At 42.5% G+C, this 27,140-nt stretch overlaps 1 protein-coding gene across 2 annotated transcripts in view; it reads left to right on the plus strand.

Annotated features, from left to right (window-relative positions):
• The window catches only part of TSNARE1 (t-SNARE domain containing 1), a 380,410-nt gene that overhangs the window by 157,805 nt on the left and 195,465 nt on the right, over positions 1–27,140 (plus strand). The window lies entirely within an intron of this gene.

The raw sequence follows: 27,140 nt of genomic DNA on the forward strand, positions 1-27,140 counted from the left end.
GGTGGCTGAATGTCTAAGACTTCCATCTTTCCATGTATATGTAGCAGGCAGTGCTGCTACAGCTGAGTTGATCAGGCATTGGAACAGGCTGCCCAGGGTGGTGGTGGAATAACCATCCCTGAAAGTGTTCCCAAACTGTGTAGATGAGGCCCTCAGTGCCATGGGTTGGGGTGGCCTTGGCAGTGCTGGGTAAAGGTTGGATGTGATGATCTTACAGGTCTTTTCCAACCTGGCTGATTCAATGATTCTAAAGGGGTATCACATGAAATCCAGAGGAGATCCAAGTAAAGTGAATCCCATTCAGTTCTGCTAGCCTTGCACAGTATGGTGTTCAACCAATCCATACCAATTGGCTCCAGCATCGGGATCCTTTCCCTGCTGAAGCACATGGAGTATAACAACTCAGTAACAACCTGAAGAACAGTACAAATGGCAGTTACATGCTAATAGAGCAAACAAAAAAATCACATCCACCCACAGAGTTCTTGCTCTATTTCCTTCTCTTTCCACTTCCACTATTTATTAAATGCTGCTGTACAGTGATATACATCCATCTGGCCCATAAACCAAATACATCCAGACACAGAGGCAAGAGATTAAACACCAGCACGTAATATATTCTCTCATCATCTCCTTTCCGCTCACACATCAGTTTTGCTTCCAAAAGCCCAACCTTTTTCTTACTGGCTGGCTAAAATGTATTTCTTCATCTCCTCATGGAAATGACTAGAGCTTGTATGTTTTTGCAGTCAGATTTCATCAGGGATGTATGTACAACTTAGGATCTCACTTTGTAAGACGGAGAGGATGTAGAATACGTAGCATTTTAGCCTTAGACATGTCTCAGGTGTAACCCTATGACAATAGTGTGTGTAGTAAAGAGCTTTTATCTAAATCAGAGAGGTTTCCATTGTGTGCTAGAGATGATTTTCCTCTTCTGACTTAGATTCCCGGTGCCTTATCAAAAGACTGTGAGTGTCAGAGTCTTGCCCTAAACCCTTTTCTTCATGTACTCTTCCTTTCAGTGAGTTTGAATGAAGAAGCCTTGATTCAGCAAATCACTTATGTACGTGTAAGAGCTTTGCTGAATAGAGATGGACTTTAGCACCTACTAAAAGTGAAGTATTTCCTCTGCAGAGGGAGGAAATAGTGCTGACACACACATTATTTGCTAATAATCCAAATTTTAGGCAGATTTTTTTTATCCAGAGAAATTGAGCTAAGTCAAAGCCTTGTACTATGACTGTGAATGTATATTGGTAAGGTAGAGAGCTGGAAAGACATATCTAGTGCTTGTGATGCAATAGTGTTTACTTTCTGCAGATCCTCTCACTTAAGTCTTAATATTTCCTTTGTCAAAAGGATGTGTTACTTTTCTCCTCCATTTATTGCACTTTTGTCTGTTTTTTCCTTGCTAGATAATGACTGTCTTAACCAAGGGAATATCTTGCTCCTGTTTCTGGCAGTACAAACATTATCTACCTCATCGATACAGCTATATCTATGGGTGTGATTTGCTGCCCCAAAGGGGAGTTTACCACTCTCACCTATTACTTAGGTTAGAACAGTTCACTCTCTAGTTCTCTAGTGCTAATTAATAACAATGTAGATCAATAGCCCATCAACCAACCAAGATGGTTGTTGAAGTGTGGAAGTGCTCTCTAGAGCTTTTCCTGCAGAGCTGACTTTTTGCCTTCCTGGGTTGAGTGCTGTGATTGCTTGTTTGTTTCTTTTGGTAGATAAATCATTTCCCCCCCATCTATATGGAGAGAATGACAACTATTTAGTCTTATATCATAAATAGATAAAAATTCCCATGACAAAGCCTTAGAGCATCCCATTGAGACCCAGCTGATTGGCAAGGGAGTCAGCCCTCCCTGAACTGCTCAGGGAAAGGAGTGTTAACTGAGTGTATTGAAAAGACCCTACAGGTATTACAAGGGAAGAGATTACTGAGAGGGCGATTGAAATCCATATTTCACAGCAATATTTCACAGGTCGTGTGCTGGAGCATGTCCCATATGAAGACAAGCCTTGGGTGACATGGCCTAGTGTGAAGCATCCCTGCCCATGGCAGGGGGTTGGAACTGAATGATCTTAAGGTCCTTTCCAACCCAAGCCATTCTGTGATTCTATGGTTCTGTGTTTCTATGTTCCCTCCTACTTACCAAAAGGTGCTTTGTTCTTTATAAGTTAGGCTTGATAGTAATATTCGTCCATACCCTTGCAGAAATTAGACTGAAAGTCACAGGCGGTGTTAACAGTATTAACAACTGATGTCACATTTTAGGGGCTGATGCCAAAGACAGTATTAGTTTATACCCTCTGCACCATGCAGGGTCATATTCTTTAGATAGTCTTTAATACTTTTAGCTGTTCCTTTATAAAAGGGGATGTTATAGAACTCTATTTCCCCATCACCTTCTTTACTATCTATCTGCTTACTCAGTGTGTTTCCACTGGTTGTCATTTCCTTTCCTGAGATGAAGTCTCCCATTCCCCTACCAGCCAGCACATGTTAAGAAAAGAAAGTCAGTTAAGACTCAAGTGGTGTTATGGAGAAATGCAAACTTTAATGTTGATATTTTAGTGGGTTCTTTTTTCAATGCACATTTTTAGCTAGAGCTCTGAGTAACCTGGTCTGACCTTCTAGTTGGTCCTGCAGTGAGTCAGAGGCTGGACTAGGTATCCTCTGTGTCCCTTCAAACCTGAATTATCCTGTCATCCTATGATCCCATTATCTCTCCATGCCCTCTGACTGCACCACTGAGGGCTACCAAAAGTTCGTGTGTTAATCTTGTTTCAATCTAAAGCTAAGACATCTCTATTTCGCTGCCTGTGTGAGGTCCCAAGTCATTCTTATTCTCCCTCCTCTTCCATTTATTTTCACTGCAGGCCCAGGTTTACACTTTCTTTCCTTTTTTACACACCATTTCTCATTTATTTGGGAGAATAGTTAGGATATTAGGATGTCAGCATCCTTTTTTCCATCAGGTGGATGGGGAGAATTCAGCAAACACTGGTGTGAGAGACAATGTCTATGCCTATGTCTGCACCTCCCTGGAGGAGTAATCCTCTGAGTGGCCCTGTGCCCAGTGAGTCCATATCCCATCAGTGGGATTACACTGTGGACATCCCATGGAAGCGTCCATTTGCTCTGCCTGGTTCTGATTCCCCACCAGTTGCTACAAGTGTGGATAACAATGCTGATGGATAGCAGTTGGATAACAAATGGATAACAGTTGGAACTCCTGGTCACACAAACAGAGCTGTGTGGTCTATAGACCATTAAATAAATATCTGAAAGCATGGCCTCTTGCTGATAGAAAGAACAAAGCTGAATGATCTTCTAACCTCAGGGTGAGGGATCACTGTTGAAGGACGGGCAATGGAAGGGCTTTGAGTCAACGATCAAAACAATGTACCCAGACAGGGGTTTTTACCATTGCTCTCAACATCTGCTGAGCTGTCAGAGACTAACAGGACTTTTGTGTCACTGTAAGAATCCTTGTGAATGTCTAAGACTTCCATCTTTCCATGTATCTATAGGAGGCAGTGCTGCTACAGCAGTAAGCAACTCCAGTGAGATATCAGGCATTGGAACAGGCTGCCCAGGGCAGTGATGGAGTAACCATCCCTGGAAGTGTTCCCAAACTCTGTAGATGAGTCCCTCAGTGCCATGGGTTAGGGTGGCCTCGGCAGTGCTGGGGTAAAGGTTGGACGTGATGCTCTTTAAAGGTCTGTTCCAGCCTCGTTGGTTCTATGATTCTATGAACTCCTGAGCTTTAACTCTGCCTTTGGTGCTGGTGATTTTTGGAGCAAAATCTCCCAAGTCCATCTTTCCTTGTCAGTTCTTGCCCTCAGAGTACACAAGGGATCAAAAGGGGCTGCAGATTTCTTACCCTTCTCCTATACCATTTCACAGCTGGGAAAACTTGAGACATTATTTATTGCTTCTCTGCCAATGGAACTCCATAGAAATATTATTGCCTTGTCTAAGACCTGGGAAAGAATCAGTATCAGTGCCAGGTTTAAAATGCTGCTTGTTCTATACTTGAGCACCAAATTCCCTTCAGTGTGCTGCAGTGAGAGATCCACATACAAGATCTAGCATGTTTGACTTTTGATTTGAACCCCCTTATTTGAAATGGAAGGCAGATGGAACATGCTCCTGTTCGCAGAACACACTGTCATCTATCCAGCTTGGATGAAGCTCAAGGGAAGTGCTGATCACCATTTGTAACTGAAGGCAGATCTCCCCTACAGAGGGAGCTTGCTGTGCTCTCAGCTTTCGCCGATGACATCTTGACTTTATGGAGAGGAGCTCCACAGCAGCCCCAAGAGCACAGAGCAGATTGTGCTGTCAAAGACAGCGATAACCTCTTGCCCTCTGAAGAGCCTTGAGATATGAAGATGAAGCTATAGGAGGGAGTGCAGGGAGGAAAAGGGCTTCTCTGATACTTGTATGCATAAAACACACCAGGGTGAAACCTCGCAGGGGTGTCAGCTATGTCAGACAATGTGCTGTTAAGCTCTTAAAGGATGAAGAGTCTCCTGAGTGCCTTGGATCTGACAGACACATGTCCATAGGGATTCAGGTACAGTACTCAAAACAGAATGCTGGAGACTTCAATCAGTATATGCTGATTTTATGAATGATGGTTTGCTGCTGCATTCACAAAAGGAGTCTGTGTTCGTATGTAGAGGGACATTTTGCTCCTGCCAAGCTTCTTGGTGGATGCCTTTCCCCTGTGCAAATGATAGAGGCCCAGATGTATGGAAATGATGGGGGCCCAGATGTATGGCAATGATGAGGAGGAACAGCTTTAAAACTCATACAGCACTGAGAGCTCTCAGTGTCTTTAAGAAGACAACTCTCTTTAAGAAGAGAAACCCCTATGTCAAGGGTCCTTTCCAGCCCAAACCATTCTATGATTCTATAATTCTCTTTTTGCATGTAAGAAAAAACTCAGCAAGCCCCATGATTTCTCTTCCTCTCTGACTTCTGCTAATGCTTATGAATGTGAGTCTCTGCTTTGGGATGTGAGGACTTCTGGGTTTAGGTCCTCCCACCTTGAGTGAACCTGGAGGGAACAGAAGGACATCCTGCACCTTTATAGGTCAGTACTGATTGTTTTAAGAGGGAGTCATCTCCTACTGAGGTCTGACAGGGACAGGCCTCGTTCCTTCAGTTCTTTCCTCTGTTGTTCTTTCTAATTTATGTCACTGTGAAGGGTTAAGGAAGGTGACTTCAGGTGTTGCCATTAGAAAGTCAAATTGCAGGAGTAAAGCATTAAAAATAAATGCCAGAGCAGAGTTGCTGAGCCAGTGAATAAAGAGCTTTAAATGCAAGCAGGGAACTAGCCATGCATTTCTCTACCTGTCTCCCTATTGAAGGATTAAGAACTCTGCGTCTTCTAGGTTTGAGGCTTCCAGTTTAATTCCAGGTGCTGCTGAGTGTCACAACTTTTTACAACCCCCCTTTTAAGATTTAGAGGAACTTCCTTTTATTTAGACCACAGTGGAAGAGTTTATTATGTCTTCTGAGATGTCACCTCATAGGAATGAGAACCAAAGAGAGCATCTCATAAATCCAGTGTGTTTTAAACGTGGGAAGTCATCCCCCAAATACACTTTAGTATACGAGTGAGCTCATTTGCTTATAGTATAGATCCTCAGCTATTGGAAATTAGTGCAGATGAACTCATTTCAATGCAGGTTTCTATGAGCTGTAAATGAACTGGTGTTTCAATGACTTTCAAACACCTCCAAAGAAAAGCGTGAACAGCATTTCTTTCATGCACAGCTTTCCTCTCCCCTGGGTGTTTTTGCAGAAGCACAAGGTATTTTACAGCCACACTCAAATAGATCCTGCTACACGAGTTCATCTTTCAACATTTGTCTCTCCTTGTCTCTCCTTCAAGGTACCGTGTTATCCCCCTGTATCTCATCGTGTAGTGGTCCTTCCCTGTTGTCCCAGTTCTATGTCTGCGATGCTGGTACCTTGCCCTGGACCTTTGCTGGGCAACAAAAGCAATCGAATGGAGCATTTTCTGGCCCTTTCCTGCTGTATACTGCTGAGGCTGGGTATACCTCATGGTACCACAGTCCCTGTTGCACCCAGAGGCAGCTAGAAGGATTTAGGGGCTGGAAACTGCAACACAGATGAGGTTTGACATAGGCTGAGGGACAAGATGGATATCTCCAATATCCCAATAGCATCATCACTTCCTAACTGGGGCCAGTGTCATATCATGCATTTATACAGTACTGGTGTCCCCAGGGCACCAGTACGTCCCCATGAGACACATGCAGTTATTATACCAGCTTCAAATCTAGCTCTGTCTGAACTTTCTTTTCTCTTTTCCACCCCTCCATCCCCATTGAAGCAGTGCTATGTATTAATTTTGCAGCACTCTGTGTGGGAGTCATGAGGTTTGGGTTAAACACTATTATATTAATACCTCTTGCTAATCTTTTTTTTCTCCCGATGCCTGCGGAGTTAGAGCATCTATTGTTGTGTGCCATCAAAAAGACTTCCACAATAGCTTTGGAAGAGCTGTGAGAAGCCAGTGCTTTGTTTCAGAGGTGGGTTTGCTCTGTGGGTATCAGGACAGAGCTGCGTTGCGGTGAGTCGAGCCGCGGGGGTGGCTGAGCAGATGGCTTTGTACTTACTGCAGGCTCTCTGATGCTTGGTGACCTTCAAATAAGGTGAGGAAGGACCCATCCTTTGAGATCTGGGAGCAGGAGTGACACAGAAGTGCCACCTACCCCTGCCCCATTGTTCCCGTCTATAACAAAGGCACTGGCACACACTGAACGTATTGCATTAGCACAGGGATAAATTAGTCCTTTCGTTCCAAGTGAGACTGGAGCTGGCAAATGGTGCCAGACTGGCAACCTTGTGTTATTTGTTGCCCAGTCCATTGTGCTTCCTAATATCTTGTTTGCTGTTTTGGAAGGCATCAATGCATCCAGCAGCCATTTTCCTTGGGCTGTTTCAAGTCTGTTGAACCTGTGTGCCAAGTGTAGAGGCATGTGAGCTGTATGAGCCATTTTAATTTTCCCCTCTTAAACTTGCTTTCATCAGTGTTGGACATCATTCACTGTCATATTAATGAAAGTGCTTGGGTCTTTCTGATGTTTGTAATAGCCCTTTCCAGTATTGACAAGCCTGACTACAGAATCATAGAATCATAGAATAGTTAGGGTTGGAAAGGACCTTAAGATCATCCAGTTCCAACCCTCCTGCCATGGGCAGGGACACCTCACACTAAACCATATCACCCAAAGCTTCATCCAACCTGGTCTTGAACACTGCCAGGGATGGAACATTCACAACCTCCCTGGGCAACCCATTCCAGTACCTCACTACCCTAACAGTAAAGAATTTCTTCCTTATATCTAATCTAAACCTCCCCTGTTTAAGTTTTAACCCATTACCCCTTGTCCTAATAAATAGTCCCTCACCAGCATCCTTATAGAAATACAGTCTGTTTCTGCCCTGCTCATCGCCTCCAGTCATTACTTTCTACATCTTTGTGTACCAGGTCTATGCTACTCATTATTCCATCTTCTCTATATAGTTATCCCCTCGCTACCCTACACACTGGGCAATGCACTCTGGGCGCTTTACCATCAAGCTGGCCTTTCTCACATGTCCACACTTAGCTGCCCTAATTCAGTCTTGTTGATCCTGCCCTTCTCTTAGGGTATTTTGAGACATGGTTAGAATTAGCCAGATCTTCTCCATGTTCTGGAGACATCCTGCTTCTCACTAGACAGCCAGTTACAGACACAGCCCCATGTTTCATTGTTCCTGTAAGGTTTTTCCATCCTCCAGTCTCAAGTCTTGACTGAAGATTAGGCAGGATAGGCAGTCACACAACCTGTGCTTGGGCAGATGTGCCTACTCTACCTATGTACCCTCCAAATGAGGCTGTTGAAGTGGTTATAGAATCACACACTGGTTTGGGTTGGAAGGGACCTTAAAGCTCATCCAGTTCCACTCCCCTGCCACTTGCAGGGACACCTTCCACTAGAGCAGGTTGCTCCAAACCCCATCCAACCTGGCCTTGGACACTGCCAGGGATGGGGCAGTCACAACTTCTCTGGGCACCCTGTGCCAGGGCCTCAGCACCCTGGTTTGTCAACAGTTCTCTATCAGATTTCTGCCCCAAGAGGGCTGACCAAAGGTTAAACTCCTGCAGCTAAATAGGAGCTGTCATGTCACCATGGCATTTGCAGGATCATCATGATGATTGAGATGTTTACTCTTGTTTTTTAGGATTTCTTTTTTTTCCCCACCTTGCAGCACTGATTCCCTCACCTAGAACACTAATAAATATACTTAATGATGTGACATCCATCAAAATGACTGGAGGCAGACAAAAAGAGGTTAATCTTTGTCATCATGAAATTTGACCCACTTTAGTTTTGGGTTGGGTCGTTTCTTCTTTCTCCTGACCCGCTTTTGCATTTCACATTGTTGTGTACCTTACTCTGTGGCAATTACTTTCCTTAGTCACCTCAAGAGTGACAACATCACAGACCTTTACAACATGAAAAAGAATTAAAGCAACTGATTTACACTTCCTTTTTCATTCTGACTGAGCTATTGACTCGTTTGAAGAATTGCAAAGGATAAGTGAGTGGTGATTTTCCTTACAAGGACCAGGCTATCACAGCCTTGCATGTGTTTTGTTGTTCTGCTTTGGTTTAGCCATTTTCCCATGATGTGTAAGGTTTTATTACTCCATTCATCATTCAAACAGCCAAGACTTTTTGTTAAGCTCAGTTATTTGTAACCAGCAATCTGCAACAGGGATTGTTCTTAAATACAGATTAGATGTGCCTGTTAGTAAGTCCGCTTGTGGTTACTACATGTCATTAGGACCTCTTAGCACCAGGAGCAAGGTACCTCTTCCTACCTGTAGGTTTCCAGGATGTAGATGTCCCTGCCTGACCTCAAAGTCTTCAAATAATCTAGGAGAAGACACTTTGGGAACATAGTGCAAGGGGGCTGGAGCACTTTCCATATGAATACAGGCTGAGAAAGTTGGGGCTGTTCAGCCTGGAGAAGAGAAGCTGCGTGGAGACCTCAGAGCAGCTTCCAGTGTCTGAAGGGGGCCTGCAAAGATGATGGAGAGGAACTCTTCATCAGGGACCGTAGTGATAGGACAAGGGGTAATGGGTTCAAATTTAAACAGGGGAAGTTCAGGTTGGATGGAAGGAAGAAGTTCTTTACTGTGAGGGTGGTGAGGCAGTGGCACAGGGTGCCCAGAGAAGTGGTAAATGCTCTATTCCTGGCAGTGTTCAATGGCAGGTTGAATGGAGTCGTAGGCGATATGGTCCAGTGTAAGGCATCCCTGCCCATGGCAGGGGGTTGGAACTGGATGATCTTAAGGTCCTTTCCAACCCAAACCAGTCTCTGATTCTATGATTCTATCCAATGTGACTTTAGATGTTTGTTCTGCCATGAGCTGACCTATGATCATTCTTTCAGTTCATTTACTGGAAGTGCTGTTCACCTCATCCATACATCCATAATCAGTGATACCTCTGGTTTTCTTCTTTACCAGACTTCTAGAAGAAAACACATTTTTATGTGTAGTTTACACTTTTCTTTGAATGGTGGTTCTGTGCCCCTGCTCTTGTCATCCCCATCTCTTGGATCACCTCACTTCAAGTCTAAAGTTAAGCTTTAGTCACGTAAAGTGTTTGTAGTTTGCAACTTTAGGAATTTGTGTTTTTTCCTTATTCTTCTCATTTTCTTTTTACTCTTAAAAGTGTGGCACAGAATTTCAATGTCAGCTTTGCTTGATTTGCCCCATCAGTTTTTTCTCCATGGCTCTGTGGTTAGAGAGAAGAAGCGCAGTATTCTCTTGATAATCGTGGCCTGATGAATGCATGAGTAAATGCATTTATAAGGCATCAGTCTGGATAATGAAATTAAAGAAAAAAAATGTCCTGATTTTGATGCTTACTTTTAATTGAACAAATGAAAAGCTTTCCACTTAGGCATGTCAGGGTGAGCTAAGTAAGATTCTGGCAGGTTGCCCTTTCACCAATGTGACAGTACATTCCAGCAATAAAATGGGGAAAAAAATCAATTCTAGTGAAAAAAAACAGTATTTGAACCTAATATTAATTGCAGATCAGAAAAAAAAATATATTTACTTTTACAATTTAGGAAAACCAAGTGAAAATGTGAGTTACAGAATGGTTGGCCCACCTCAGAATGCAATTCATTGCTTGTTCTTTGTCGGAGAATGATTTAACACGTATTTTGATATGACCTTGCGAACTAGTGACAGTATCTCAAATGAGGCTAAGATCTCTAGAGGTGGGAAAACATACTTTCCTAAACACCTCAATGAAGGGTTTAACTTGGTGGCTTCTTTCATACTATAGGTCTTGCTATAAGGCTGCAAAACATTACTGCTATAACAGTGAAATATCTCTTTATAGCTGCTGGGAAAGAAACTTGTGTGCAGATGTAAAGAGAAGTAGTGTAAGGAGAAGCTTTCTGAAATGAATCGAAATGTAGCTGCCATTTCACTAGGAACAGTTTGGGGTTCCTGTTCTTTAGGTGAAAAGGAACTTCAGTTCTTCCTCTCTTGTATACTACCAATACAAGAACACTACCAGTTCTTGAATGGAAGTGTTCTGAAGACAGGCTGAGAACAGTGGGGCTGTTCAGCCTGGAGAAGAGAAGCTGCGTGGAGACCTCAGAGCAGCTTCCAGTGTCTGAAGGAGGCTACAAGGATGCTGGAGAGGGAAACATCAGGTACTGTAGTGATAGGACAAGGGGTGATGGGTTAAAACTGAACCAGGTTGGAGATAAGGAAGAAGTTCTTTGTTGTGAGGGTGCTGAGGCACTGGCACAGGGTGCCCAAAGACGTTGTGAATGCTCCATCCCTGGTGGTAAGACCAGGTTATACACAGCCTTGGGTGACATGGTTTAGTGTGAGGTGTCCCTGCCCATGGCAGGGATTTGTAACTGGATGACCTTAAGGTCCTTTCCAAACCAAACCATTCCATGATTCTATGATTCTGTGTCAAGCAGGAAACTGTCTGTACATAGGCTAATATGCATGTATAATCCCTTATGTAAAAGTACTGTTCTCCTGTGGATTGTAGCCTAGTCTGGTTTGATTTAGTTAATTTTGGGTGGCGGGAGGATCATAGCAAGAATGCAAAATTACTTCCTGGGAGATGAACAATCCAATTTCTGCACAGCGAGGGAGCAGGGAAACTTAAACCCAGTAGCATTAATGGGGAATTTATCAGGAGGAAGTGAAAAGTCTAATAGCCAACTGGAATGCAGCTGCACTCTCCTGAAGTTTAACTTTTCCTCGGTAATGCAACTTCACATTATGGGATTATAATGTCTTTGTGTTAAAAGGGAGAGGAAAATCATCATCATTCTCTGCACTCATCTAATGTGATCTTCTTCCCATAGACCTTGGAAATAAAGGAGAAAAGGGAGGGGAAAAAGTAAAGAAAAGAAGAAAATGAAGATTGAAATGAAACCTTGAACTTGGCAGCTGTCAGCAGCCCTCAGGACAAGTGATAAAAGGCTGCATTAAAGCAGCCACAGTGTGAAATGCCACTGACAGAATAACAAGGATGGGAAATCACTTTATAAATGTGCTTACCAGGGTAAACAGATGTGACTGAGGGCAACTCCATTCTGTCACTAAACACTTGAAAGGGCACAATTTATGGCAATTCATTTTCTGTTGAAAAAAAAATATATAAAAATACAATGAAAAGGTACAAAACTAAACCCAAAGAGGCTTCAGACAGAGGTGAGGGTTCACTGCACTGGTAAGGGTGGGAATTAGGGCAGAAACACTGTCCTGTACTAAACCATTTGAAGAGCCCAATAAATCAAAGTGTGGCAGTACCTCGTGATGCTGAGAAAGGGGATTGTTGGGGTATCCTTTGCAAAGGCAGGAGCTGCTCTACAGGCATCACTTGGGGTATTACAGAGGCAACATTTGCAAAGGGATATTAGTTATAAGATACTAGTTTGATTTTCTGCTGAACTGAGGGTAGCTGGACAGTAGCTCCTTATGGAGGCAGCCCAAATGTAAAGGATGCTTTAGGCTCTGGTGAGGAGCTGAAGGACTGTATGTGCCACTGGGGATATGTACCTGCTAATAATAGATTTCTGAGTGCTTTCATGGCCTCTGGCACTTGGGGAGGATGAGCTGTAGTAGGTGATATGATCATCACCTTCTCATCACCATGTCACAGGGGAGACCTGGTGTGGGTGCAAGGGAGCAAAGCTCAGCCATATTCAGGTGGGGAGGAATGTGTCAGGGCTGGAGGACAGTGATGCAGAGCACATGGGCAGTGTTTTCAGAGGTCAGTTCAGATGCAGAACGTCTCTGGTGTGTGGGAGAGCAATCAGGATTTGTTCATTGATGTTCTGTAAGAGCTAAGGTGTATTCAGCCTGCTGGTGGAAAGCAGTGATCAGAAAGGGATGGGTTTGGTCTTGCAGGACAAGGGTCTGTGTAAGTGGTTTCATCAAATAAACGATTCTGCTGTCAGGATCTATAACTGTCCAGGCAATAGCAAACAAATGCAATTGATGTTTTTCAGTTTTGCTTAAGGAAACTAAACCTTTGCACTGTTTTTACTCTAAAATTGCCTCCTCCTTTCCTAGCAACTAAGGAGATGCTGCAGTTGTGTTTGACTGTTAGTAACCCCACAAGTCTTACTGGAAGGAGGTGACCAGTGGTTGGTAAGGAGACAGAGAGAGCTCAATATAGTCATCAAACAGTGAGAACTTACGGTTGCCAGCCACAAAGCAAAGCAGTGATTCTGTTTCCTCTCTCCTTTAGAAGTGTTTGAACTACTTCAGAGGTTCTTCCATGTTGTTCACCAAGGCCTGATACAAGCTCATTGGTATTACATAGAATTAATAGGATGTCAAATACCATAGAATCATAGAATGGTTTGGGTTGGAAAGGACCTTAAGAAGATCCAGTTCGAACCCCCTGCTATGGGCAGGGACACGTCACACTGGATCATGCTTCTCCAAGCCCTGTCCAACCTGGCCTTGAACACTGCCAGAGATGGAGCAATTATGACTTTTTTGGGCAACATACATGTATCTGTATCAAGATTCTTTGATGTATTATACTATGGGGTCTGATGGGTATAGTGCTTAAAGTCCTCTGTGCTGGAAAGTTATTTGTTTGCCATTCTGCCTTGATTGGAGAACAAAGTAGCTTCAGCTTTAACAGTGGCCTTTTCAAGGTACATTCATAGAATCATAGAATGATTTGGGTTGGAAAGGACCTCAAGATGATCCAGTTCCAACCCCCTTCCATGGACAGGAACACCTCACCCTAGACCATGTCACCAAAGGCTCTGTCCAACCTGGCCTTGAGCACTGCCAGAGATGGAGCAGTTTGAAAGCAACCCCCAGTTCCTCCACTTCTCATCCTACACCCACAGATTCATCCCTCTTTCCCAGTGCTTCACTCTTTGAGCCTGAAGCACCTGTGTGTTGTTGGGAACAAGTTGAGGCATCCCCCATTCGAGTCTAGGCTCCCATCTGCCTCATTTACAAATCAAAACACATTTAAAACAGTCTGTTGAAAGCCAGTCTGAATTCAGGGAGTCCAAGATGAGCATCATTGAATATAAATGCTTAAAACTTTCTAATAAACTGGAAGATTAATCCAGATTCTTCTAAATCAGTATTTCCTTGGGGGTCCAGTGTAAGTAGGAGTGAAGTCAGGATAACTTGCTTCTCTGCTAAGTGAATAGTGGTTTTGTAACAGGAGTATCTGCTCTGTCACTGTACACATGCTTGATGGCTTCTAAACACAGCCTTTGGGACAGAGGTTGGTCGTGGTTTGTTTTTACACACAGCTGATAGATGGCACACTGTTGTAAGGATTCCCTGCCTGCAGATGTGATTGTTCCATGCTAAAGAGGAGATGCTGCTGTCTGATTGTTATCAGGTGCTATTTAATGGCAGAAAATGTCTTTGTTGCTATTGATGGGTTGGTTAAAGCTTATTGAGGCTTGCCTTTTATTTCTGTGGACAGGGACATTTAGCAGAGCAGAGGCTTGCTGAATTTGTCTTAGCACATAAGAGCTGAGGGAGAGATGCATGCTTTAATCAGTCTACTGACTCGAGTTGATAGGGAGTTTGTGGCTGCTGTCTGAAATAGTCCATCTCTCTCTGATTTCAAGGGCTTGTATTGATTACATTGAATATTGGACAAGTGGAGTTAAGAGCAATCTTTAAACATCATCAAACCCATCTCTCAGCTCTAAAGACAAGATCAACTACCCAAATCATTAACTGCTTGTATGAATGTCTTCTGTTGCAGTTTAAGCCCATGAATGTCTGTTGTATGGATAGCGGGTATGATATTCTATGACTGTGTTTCTATGATATGGAGAACAGGTGATTTCCTTCCTATTTGCAACAATTCCAGTTATTATCAAAGCACTCTCATGTGCATCCCACCACCACCACCCTCTTCTCCATTGGAAAACACACAACTTAAGTGGGTTTTTTTCCTATCAGGATGTGTTTCTTACACCTTTGATCATTCCCTGGCTTTTCTATGAGCTTTCACCAGGTGATCCATCTGAGATTTATTGCTCAAAATTGGACACTGTGCTTCATCTCACATGTGCCAGTTTTGTCCCAAGAAGCCCTCAATGCCCTTTTTTTTGAGGACTTCTGCCTGGAAAATGGTTTCAAAGGTCTAACTTCAATTTTCATCATCTGACTTTACCCTTTTTTCTTACACTGTTTCCCTAATTTAGCAAGATCACTTTGATTTCTAATTGTATCTCCTGGCAGGCTCAAAATATATCTGAGCTTCATCACACCTTCATACTTAGGAACTGTCCTTTCTACTCCATCACCTAAACCATTGCTGAAAAATAGTGGTTAGAGATGGTGTTCTGGAAATATACTCAATTAGAATCATATCATAGAATCACAGAATGGTTTAGGTTGGAAAGGATCTTAAGATCATCCAGTTCCAACCCCCTGGCATGGGCAGGGACACCGCACACTAGACCATGTCACCCAAGGCTCTATCCAACCTGACCTTGAGCATTGCTAGAGATGGAACATATAAAATTCCTCATGAATTTTCAGAGTTAACAGTTCTAAGGTTTTTTCATCTGTTTCTGTAAATATTTCTGGTTAATATTTATGAGTCCCAGACCATTTGAAAACACCTAATCCTTAATCTAAACTCCTTAAACCCATTGTTGGCTTTCCGCTGACTCTGAGGGCAGCCCAGAGCAATTTGCTGAGCACTAAATGTAAGTGTAGCAGACCTCAACATGTAATCCACCAGCTCTGCTCTCTAAATAGTAGTTCTTTCCTTTAGAGACTTAAAATGACCTAAACATCTTTCTGTGACAGCATCTCTCCCATCTGCCAGTGACACGTAAGCAAAAGTGACAAAGTGAAACGAACGTTGAAGTGTTTGAATGATGCTGGTTTGGTCAGGGAGTGAGATGTTAGATGTCCATAACTGTCGCTTTACTCACAGGATGGTACGGTAATGCACAATGCTGATCTGAGTTGAACATAAGATTTCTGGATTTGTAATGTCAGACACCATCCAGTACTGTATTGGTAATCTGTATACATAAGATTTCCAGTGCATGCAGAATGGGATACAAGCAGGACGAGCTGGAAGACGTTGCACAGCAGGAAAGCATACTTGTCATCAAGGAAACATGGTGGAATGAGGGACACAACCTGAGTGCTGCAATGGATGGCTGTGAACTCTTCAGAAGGGATAGTCAAGAAAGGAGAGGTGGTCGGGTAGCGCTTAGGGAGTGTTTTGATTGTCTACAACTTAGTAATGGTGACAACAGGGTTTAGTGTTTATGGGTTAGCATAACCAACAAACAAACCCAGCTTTTCTCATCTTTTCTTATCCTGCATCATGTACTCCAGACCCCTGAATATGGTGCTGTGGCTGACTCAGTACATAAAGGCAGTCTTTCTTGTACTGGGGAGCCCTAAACTGGACAGTACTCCAGATTTGGTCTCCCAAATGCCAAACAGAAGCAAAGGATCACCTCACAGGACCTGTTTGCTAAACTCCAATGCATTCCAGGAGGCTGTTAGCCTTCTTTACCACACTGATGACTTATGTGCCAACTCATTGTCCACCAGGACCTGTGAAACTTCTTTCAGTACCCAACTTGTACATGGGGCGATTTTCACCCCCTTGTGCAGGATTTGCCATTTGCCTTTGTTGAACTTCATGAGATTCCTGTTTGTTCATTTCTCCAGACTTTAATATATGGTAAAACCAAGGCTTAATGTGAGAAAATGCTGTAGTTTTAACAGGAAATTGGTAATTTTTCAACTGGAAAGTAAATACATAGAGTTGGAAGACAAAACAAGATGTCCAACAGTCTTTGGTGTCTGCCTTAGATATTGGCACCTATTATCTGATAGGAAGGTATGTAAGAAATGAGAGCTTTTTGGCCTGATCTTTCTATTAGAAATTTGGAGGTGATCCAGAAGGACAAAATGAGGAAGAAGTATTAAGTATAATTTATGAAGAGAGATTACAGGAATTTACCAACTGCAGGCTCAAAAAGTGCAGCAGTGATTAGTTGAGCCATGATGACCGTGTAGAAATACTTGATGTGTAATAGCATTGGAAAAAGAGTAGAATAATTTAAAATATTAAGGTTGAAGGTAGTAACAAATTACCAAGTAGTAACTAAGGACATATAGTTATAAATTAAACATTATGGAACAATGAGATTAATCATTTTGGATATAACAGATGCTTTAAGAGAAGAAGCTTTCTTGTGCACAGAATGATGAAGGTTGTTTCAGAGAGTCAGCTCCAGCAAGTCTGACTTTTACAGGAGTTGATAGCCATCAAGCACTTCTTTTATAAGCTTTTTAGCTATGGTTGTAATTAGTTGTACATCAGATACCTTTGCTCAGCATTTGCACCCTTTAAGTAACCTGCATTATTAAATATACAAGGTGAGTGTCAACAGCACAGCCTGCAGTCCACAGAACCAGGATCTGGGACAGTCTACAAGGAACATAGCATTTGGGTTTGAAATACATAGGGAAATATAGGGCAGAGCCAATTCTTTTTCACTTGTATTGACCTTTTCTTTGCCCTGTTTATACCACTGAGAAGTGCATGAACCTTGGGTAGACCTGGTAGAGCTGGTGGTGTCTGCAACCCTTGGACAGCCATACCCCATCTTTTGGCTGTGCTCTTTCAATCTCCTGAAGAGAGACAACATCAGCTTCTGACCTTTTGTGATCTCTCAAAGAGATTAGAACTTCCTCTCTGCACCAAAACCATGGACTCCACTTGTAATGGGTATGTCCAAACAATATACATAGGACAGGAGGTTCAGCTGTTTCTAAGCTAGGCACTGACAATATAGCAGTGAACTGTGAAAAGATAGAACCATAGAATCATAGAATAGTTATGGTTGCACAGGAAGTTAAGATCATCCAATTCCAACCCCTGCCATGGGCAGGGATGCCTCACACTCTGCTGCCCAAGGCTCTGTCCAACCTGTCCTTGAACACTGCCAGGGATGGAGAATTTACCACTTCTTTGGAGATGCTCCATACTTCCAGTTTTCTCCTCTCCCTTGTCCCTTTGTCTTTCCCCTTTCAGATGAAACTAGATATTTTAATTTCTCAGTAATAAATAGAGCATCTCAATAATAAATACTGCCCCTAAATGAATCGCTCAGTCGATAGTGACAGATCAGACTCTGCAATCAGTATTTTATTTAAGTCAAATAATTGAGTGGCAATTGATAATACATGACAGTTTAAGATTGCTCTAATTGCTTGGTTTCCCAGAACACTCCTAAAGAGAAAATTAATTCCTCTATTGTATTCCTCTGGTTACATGACCCTCATGGAAATAAATCCAGAGTGAAGAATTAATAGTGCTGCAAACAAAGTGTAGAAAGTGTTGAAGTTTTTTGTCATAATCTTTGCACAGTTTCTATTTTGGAAGATAACATACCGCCTGCAATAAACTACCTTTCCTGGGGCTGGTATCAGTCAGTGTGATAGATGACAGCTACTCCCCTCACTACTCGTATTGGTTTATACATTGCAGCCAGGGGCAGAAAGCAGGAGAGGCTGAAGGAGAAGTCGGTGTGTAAGTTACTGAGTTTGGAGTTTGTTTATGGATTTCCATATCTTTGGTGACTTACTACTCAAGAGACCTTCTTCAGAACAGCTGAAAAAAACGGTGTAGCTGTAAATACTAAATGCAATTTTTTCTTTTATTTTCTTTTTTTTAAAGACTTAAGTGTCCCCAGAAATAATTCCTATTACATATTATAAAAATAATAATAAATGAAAAGAAAAGACCCTTTTCATAGGTTGCTGTAAGAGCTCATATATCTCAGCTATTGCAGTTTGCTACTGAAGAGACCCATGGCTCATTGGAGTGGTTTGGAAGCTGATACAAAATAAATGTGTAATACAGACTAATAGCTCCTAGTGGACAGGTACCCACATCCTGAACCAGTCCATGGCAATTGCATCCAATCGGAGTGTTTATTGTCAAGCGCTTGCAGAAAGAACTGAGTGACCTCTTGCTCATAAAAGCCTTTTCTCAGACAAGGCCATGGATAATTGTGGGTGGACATGTCTCCTGTGGTTGATATGGTTTTTATTATCACACTTTGTGTTGCATTTCATTATTGCTCCTAGGCAGCAAATTTCACAAACCCGAGGCTGTCTCCTGTACTCTAAGGACTAATGGGTTCAGACTGAAAAAGGGGAAGTTCAGGCTGGATATAAGGAAGAAGTTCTTTACTGTGAGGGTGTTGAGGCACTGGAATGGGTTGCCCAGAGAAGTGGTGAATGCTCCATTCCTGGCCAGTGTTCAAGGCCAAGTTGGACAGAGCTTTGGGTGACATGGTTTAGTGTGAGGTGTCCCTGCCCATGGCAGGGGGTTGGAACTGGATGCTCTTAAGGTCCTTTCCAACCCAAACCAGGCTGTGATTTTATGATTCTCTACTGGGAGAACCTTTCTTATTCACTGAGCATATTTATGTCTAGAATATGAAGGCCCCAGTGTCAGGCATTTCCTCATCTCTATTTGTACTTACTCTTTGGGGCTCTTTCACGCGTTTATCGTGCCATTTGATTACCCCATAAACAACAGAGAATTTACCTTATAACAGACTCCTTCATTCAAATCCAGGAAGTTAGGACAGATGAGTTGGCCAAGAATCCCATAAAAACCTTGCTAGCAGAACATAAAACAGAAGCAGTATTTCTAGGCTGCAAGTTGACAGCCCAGAGTTTGTTGGAAACAGAAGGATATTGATCTTTCTTTGGTGGTAGAGTAGCTAAAACTTGGTTGTAGGAGAGCAGAAAGTTGGATTTGTTATGTGGGTTCAGGTACTTTCTTCTGCAATGTTAACAAAATTAAATGCATAACCTAAGAAGCAGAGAGGATAAGTATTAAGTGAGACCAATCTAATGGATTTTTGGTGTTTCTGCTTCCAAATATGCATTATAACATCCTAGAGACTTGCACCAGTTCTGTTAACAAAGTACAGTAATATCAGACACTGAGTAAAGGGAAATAGACTTGTGGCATGCCCCATTTTTGGAATAGCAGAACTAATGTTCTCCCTCACACTCAGGAGAGTAATGAAATCACTTCCCTCTCCATTTACTTGGTTGTGGATCTCCATTCAGCTTTCCTGCACTGTGGGCAGCTTGGTCTCAGGGGTTTATGAGTGTCTAGAGGAAGAAGAGAGCAGTGGGGATGAAGGAAGCGCATTGCAAGGCAGAATACATAAATACACATGCTCTCCTCCATTGTGGATGATTCTTAAAACATTCCTCCCCTCTGCACCTCGACTTTGTTCCATAATTCCTTTGTTCCTCATACAAGTGTTGCCTCTTATTTTTCTGATGAGATGCATTCTTGCCCTCTCTCTATCATAGATATCAAACTATCCCAGCATGAACCTGAAGGCAAAATGGAATCAATGCAGCTTTTTTCCCCCCTCAAAACTAAGCAAGGCAAACCAGTTTGTACTTTTTATTTGCTTGCCTGTTATCAGAACATATCAGTGCTCGTGCTTATCTTGCACCAGGCTGTTTAGGCAGGAAAAAGAAGCCTGAGATTTAAGGTGGTTTGCACTACTGTAGACAGAACACAGTTGGCTGTGTTTGTATCTCTGCAATCTGCTAAGCCTCAGATGCTTATTTAACACCTGGTGTATGGTGGGGACAAGTTAGATATTAAAGTTATTAGTGTATCTATATATACAGTGGCTATTTATATGGGTAGATGCATTTGCTTTACACAGTACCTGTGTATATGTATAAATACATTTACCTGTATAAATACTCACATTTACATGCATATGTGAAGTCAAATACCTTTACAAACTGTAGGATGAAATTTTGGATGTAAGTTAATTTTAAGTACAAAATTGTGGTTAATAGCATGAACTTTTGACATGATATTTGATGCTTTATATACTATGTGCATATAAAGTATATGTGTGTATGTATATATGTATATGACACTTGAGAAAACATGTTTTTCAAATATGAAGTGAGGATACGTACTTAAAACCAGAACTACAGATGGCCTCCATTAACAAGCCTCCTATTTCCAGATTGAAAGGGTTTTAAAAGGGCAAAGTATCTCTTCCTTTCATTTGTATTATTATATTTCCCTTAGACTACAGTCCAGTTCTGACCTCTAGCACAGGGGTGGAACTGATGAAGAACCCATGAAAGAAAATAGCTGCCTTCAACAGTCTTTGATCTTTTATACAGGCAAACACAGAGGGATACAGGGTACATAGGAGATAGGTATAGCAATGCATATTTGTGGGCAGTCTGATCCAGATGAACGGTCATGAAGCTTCAGAGAAAGAGCATAGTACAAAAGGTGGCTAAAAGATACTAAAGCAGCTCATAGTAAAGAGCTGTTGCTTCCACTCACCTCTCACACATTTTAGGTAGCATCAGTGATAAAGCCTATCATTAACACAGCTGGTCAAGAGGTGTCCTCAAATGTGGCTCGATGCCTAAGAGATGAATTTCCCAAGGGAGCTTCCCATCATACCAACTTATGTTAGTAGGAAGACACACTCTGTGGTAGAGTAGGTGAGTTGAAGGTCTCCCATCCAATTCATTCAAGTAGGTTATTATAATAAATAGCAACCTGTATCTGATCTGTGAGGTGTACATTAGAATGAACAAGGGCAAATGAGCAACAGTAAGTACATCACCACCTTTTACACTCTTCCCAGTCATGCAGTAGAAGTTGTTTCTGCCTCTTCTTCAAATAGGCAGAGCCATTTGATCTTCCCACCCACCAGCCTTGCCTCTTGCACTGCACAGAAATTTGCACCAGAGATGGCATTGGTAGGTTGAAGATGTCATTGAGTCATTTCTCACTTGTTTTTGGTTTGTGTGGCGAGGTTTTGGTATCAGAGGGCTACAGAGGTGGCTTCTGGGAGAAGATGCCAGCAGGCTCCCCTGTGCCTGATAAACCCAATGATAGCGTGCTCTAAGGCGGACCCACCACTGGCCAAAGCTGAGCTGGTGATGCTGGCTCTGAGATAACAGATTTAAGAAGGGGAAGAAGTTGCTGAGCCAAAAGAGGTGTGAGGATATGAGAGGAACAGCTCTGCAGACACCAAAGTCAGTGCAGAAGGAGGAATGAGGTGCTCCAGGCACCAGAGCAGATATTGCCTTGCAGCCCATGGTATAGACCATGATGAGGCAAGCTGTGCCCTGCAGCCCATGGAGGTCAACAAGGGAGCAGGCATCCACCACCTGCAGCCTATGGAGGTTAACAATGGATCAGGTATCCACCACCTGCAGCCCATGGTGGTTAACAAGGGAGTAGATATTTACCTGCAGCCCATAGGGATTCCCATACCAGAGTAGGAGATGACTGAGAGGTGTTGTGACTTTGTGGGAAGCCTATGCTGGTGCAGGCTCCCAGCAGGGTATGTGTCCCTGTGGAGAAAGACAGGAGCCCAGACTGGAGCAGATTTGTTGCAGGAGTTATGACCCTGTGTGGGACCTGCACTGGAGCAGTTCATGGAGAGCTGCGTCTTTGGTGGGCAAGGACTTACATGTGGGAGGGACCCACAGTGGAGCAAGAGGAGGAAGGAGCAGCAGAGATAACATGTGATGAACTGACCACAGCCTCTGTTCCTGAGAGCCACTTTGGAGAAGAAGGTAGAGAATTTGGGAGTAAAATTGAGTTCAGGAAGAACAGAGAGGTGGGGGGAAGGTGTTTTAAGATCTGGTTTTATTTCTCACTACTTTGGTTTGGTTGGTAACAATCATAGAATGGTGTGGGTTGGAAGGGACTTTAAAGAGTATCTAAATCCTGCCCCTCTGCAACCTTCTCTAGATCTGGTTGTTCAAAGCCCTCTTCAATCTTAGGACCTGTGGATGCACCTTGTTAGGTCCCAAGTACTTCTTCACCTAAAGGTTCCTTAGATGTTCTCAAATTTGATCTTCAATAGCATTTTGTTCTTCTTTCTCTCAGTCCCTGTCTTTGCCTAAATTGAGCTGATTTCCCCAAGTCACATCTGTTTCCCCTGTGATAATAGCTGGTGAGTGATCTCCTTGTTCTTATCTTAACCCATGAACCTTTCATTATATTTTCCCTCCCCTGTCCAGCTTAGGAGAGGGAATGGTAGAACAGCTTTGGTGGGCATGTGGTTTCTAGCCAGGAGCAACAGGCACAATGGATAATATACTCTATCTGTCTGGCTTCTGGATCTCCCTTTATTGATGCCTGTTGATGTGTCCTCTGCGATGGTCTCACCTCTGATGAACTTCACCTTCCATAGCCTCTCCTTTTGGATTTTCATGGACAGAAAGACTCTTTGTTGTGTTTCCTTGCCTGTTGTCCCCAGGCAGATGTGGATTAGCATGCTGCAGCTCAGCAAGGCTATTTTAATGATGCAAGTGCAGTACTGCACTCCCTGAGATGACACAGACCGCTTAAGACAGCACAAGCAAGCAAGAGGGAGAGAGAAACTCCCTGCACTGGCTGTTGCTTGGTCCCAGAGGAGATCTAACTCAGTCTGTAATTGCTGTTCTGGATAGCTTCTGCCCTCAAAACAATTTTCTGCTGGTCTGCTGTTGCTTGGGCTGAATCGGTTTGATTTATAGGATGTCATTTAGGTTTTTTTTTGCTCCCCAACCATAGACAAGAGAAAAATATTTGTTGGAAGACTGTTGCAGTAAGATTTAGGTTTTGTCCATCCAGCATCAAAGATGTTTGTTCACTCTTTGTTATTTCCCTCCCCCTGCTTTCCTTCCCCTATCTCACAGAAGTATATGGGGATGGATGTACACCATGCTTTAGTCAGTCTTTCTGTGTTCTCTGGCTTGCCCATGGTTGCCTTGCCTATGCTCCATAGCATAGGAGACACCACAGGGGTGTTGCTGATGGGACAATGACCAAGCAGCATCTCTTTGGTAAAGCATGCCAGACACTACAAAAGGTTGGGGTTTGGTTTGGTTTCCCTTAAAGATAACAAGTACTAGGGTTTTGTTTTGTTTTGCTTTGGTTTGCAGTGGTTCCCTGTATAGAAATACACACATAGAATCACAGACTGGTTTGGGTTGGAAAGGACCTTAAGATTATCCAATTCTAATCCCCTGCCATGGGCATTATATTGCATCTCTCAATCTCCTTCACTTGATGTTGTACCTCTTTTGGTTGCTTGTTGCAGAGTAGATGGTGGGGCAGAATGAGACCTCACGTGTGGAATTCAGTGTCTCGTGAAGTCAGCAGTTAATTTAAATGCTAATATGTAGTCCTTTACAAGGTAGGATGGATGGTTTGTGAATACACACGGAAGCATAGACCACTGATACTTCTGATCTCATTTTTCACACAAACCTAAAGCAAACAGTGTTAGAAATAAGTGTGACTCTTCCCTTGAGGACCTGACCTGACATTGATGAAGGATGCTGGGATCTGGTTATATGCGAGAGAGAAATTATTGACATCATGTGCTTTTTCCATGTCCTTTTGAGGAGGTCATGTTTAATCTCTGTGATTTATTTAATGCTGTTCTCATGGCTGGAATACAGGAAAATCATTAAGATATCATTAGGGTCAGGGTGTGTTAGAATATGGCTAAATCTTCACCCCACTAAGCATGGGAATGGAAGCGAGGGGAGGTTTACTTATGTGCTATCCTGGCAAATACCTCAGCAATGTTTATTCCATGGGTAAATGGGCTGCTGGGATTTATGATTAGGTTGTTCCTGTCTTGATAAGGATGCCTGGGTTTTACAACCCAACTTGCTCCCAGTTTAATTTTTAAAGTGCCGAAATGATGGTCTTGTTAAAGTAAAAAATGGGAAATGGAAATTTCTAGTTTATCTGCAAAATCATATATCCAGTCGTTTCCAGAGGTGGAATTTCAGCTTTCTTTAAGCAATCCCAGTACTTTGCAGTGGTATTATTCACTCTCTGAGTAAGGTTAAATGACTCAAATAGTCCTCAATTTTAGAATCATAGAATAGTTAGGGTTGGAAAGGACCTTAAGATCATCTAGTTCCAACCCCCTGCCATGGGCAGGGACACCTCACACTATTTTAACCTGGCACTTTGTCTTCCAAACTAACTTTCCATAGTGAGAGCTAATCCTCCAAGTCTTTAGGGTCCCAAACTCTTTTGTTTCTCTGGTTCTCTCATCTGCATGATGTTTGTTGGCACATCTCTGCCTTTTTTTGGTTGTCTTTAGCTACTGCCATTTCTTTTTTGCCATCTCTGATTTTCCTGTTGACTAGTTTAATTCTTTTTGTGCCAGCATGGATGGCATTAAATCCTGTCTATTACTGCGAACAATAGATTTCTCCATATATAAATAAGGATTTAGATGACACAATTTCAATGTCTCCCTTTTGCTGCAGAATCTAATAAGTAAGTTGCTGCCACAGGAAAGGATGGGGTTTCTTGGTTTTGAACCAACAAAACTTGGGTGGTGATTAAACCCCAGCCTAGTTAGCTGGCAGGGAGACAGCATTTTGGGAAGACGACTGGTTGTTGTATTCCTGGTTCCTGTGGAGTCAAAGACATTGATGAGGAGCTGTATTTCACTGTGAATTCCACGTAGTGTGTGCAAATGTGGGCAACCAAAGGCAATGTGATTTTGCTAACAAACTCTGATGGCAGGCAAGTTTAGAGGTAACCTGGCAAGAAGGAACAGGAACATTGCTCCTGGGTATATTCCTTTATAGAAGGTCTTTATTTCTGGCTTTCTTTTATTTCTCATTGTGTTTTGCTTATATATATCAGGGTCTTTTAAACTTCACGTTGCCAGGTTAAATTATTCAACAGATTCCTTGCTTCAGGTCAGATTGCTTTGTGCTCTCTGCTTTACAACTCACCCCTGTTTGTTTTGCCTTAAATACAGGAGTCACATTTTTCCTTTCCCAACAACACAGAGGCTGGCTTTAACTAATGCACATTTGCTAAACGATGATTTTAAGTGTTGTTACAATGCTATGAAAAGGATCTATACTCTGCAGCACCAGATGGCTGTTCTGTCCCAAGTACCTGAATATAAATGGCAAATCTGGAACAGCACTGTTCGTATACAGCATTGAATATCTTTTCTCATCCTTCCCCTTCTTATCATGGTATCTGGCATAAGGAGGAAGACAGCCCAAATTGCTTTGCTTAAATTAGCTGAGGAGGACCCTGTGAGGACTCAGTCCATCATCTGGTCGATCTTAGACCACATTGCCCACTTGTTTTATTACAATGGGAATACTGGGGTGTGGTGTTGTTCTTGTATAATTCCATAGATTACAATAACCTCTATCTAATGAAATGTACATATGAAAACATGTCCATGAGTGCTGTGTTCACTTAAAGTGCTGTAGAATCATACAGCAGTTAGGATTGGAAAGGACCTTAAGAGCATCCAGTTCCAACCCCCTGCCATGTGCAGGGACACCTCACACTAAACCATATCACCCAAGGCTCTGTCCTAACTGGCCTTAAACACTGCAGGGATGGAGCATTCACCACTTCTTTGGGCAGCCTGTGCCAGCACTGTAGCACCCTTAGAGTAAAATAAACCAGACAGACTGAAAGGGCAATTTAGCCAAGAGTGATAAATGAACATTCTGGGTCTTATTTAGTGTTATTATTTGTTTGTTGAATTTTTCCTTAATCATCTTTCACTAAGGAGCTCTATGAGAGCAGAACAACACATTGCAATTAATCTCCAGTTCTTCCGATTTTACTAAACTTTGTAATTTTGTTCATTCACAGATTTCTACAAAAGACAAAAAAAAACCCAAAAACCCTCCCACACTGAAAAACATCACAGCTAATTTGTTCTTATTTCCTGGCAGTGATTTACTACCACAGAGCTCGAGCGCATTCTCAAGTTACTTAAACTTCATTGCTCTTACAAAATATTCTACAGTATTTACAAGATAGGAATAATACCATACATAATTAAAGCTTCATTATGCTTGACAAGTGAATGAATGAAGTGAATTTTGTGATGCATTACCCAGGCTTTGGTTAGGGGGTTTGTTCTTTGGTTTATTATGATTTCTCACAGCTTTTTGAACCTTTTGTTTCTCCTTCTTGAGTTATTCAGCAAGTTGGTGTGTTCTAGAATTCACAATGGGGCTCCCAGGCTTCATTGCAAGTTAATGTGATTGTCTTGCGTTGGATGATTAAATGTTGTGCCACTTATATTCTCATAACAAACTTCAGGAGAAGGGAATGGATTCATTTTGCACCATTTTCCAAGTTTGCCAGTAGGGAAGCTGAGTTCATAGAATAGAATCATAGAATGGTTTGGGTTGGAAAGGACCTTAAGATCATTCAGTTCTAACCCCCTGCCATGGTCAGGGAAACCTCATGCTAGACCATGTTGCCTAAGGTTCTGTCTAGCCTGGCTTTGAGCGTTGCCAGGGATGGAGCATTCACAGCTTCTTTGGGTACCCTGTGCCAGCGCCTCAGCACTCTCACAGTAAAGAGTATCTTCTATATATCCAATACGAGCTTCCACTGTTTCAGTCTGGATGCATCATCCCTTGTCCTATCACTACAGTCCTTGATGAAGAGTCCCT

The sequence above is a fragment of the Melopsittacus undulatus genome, chromosome 1 (genome assembly GCF_012275295.1).
Source record: "Melopsittacus undulatus isolate bMelUnd1 chromosome 1, bMelUnd1.mat.Z, whole genome shotgun sequence".
Taxonomy (NCBI): Eukaryota; Metazoa; Chordata; class Aves; order Psittaciformes; family Psittaculidae; genus Melopsittacus; species Melopsittacus undulatus.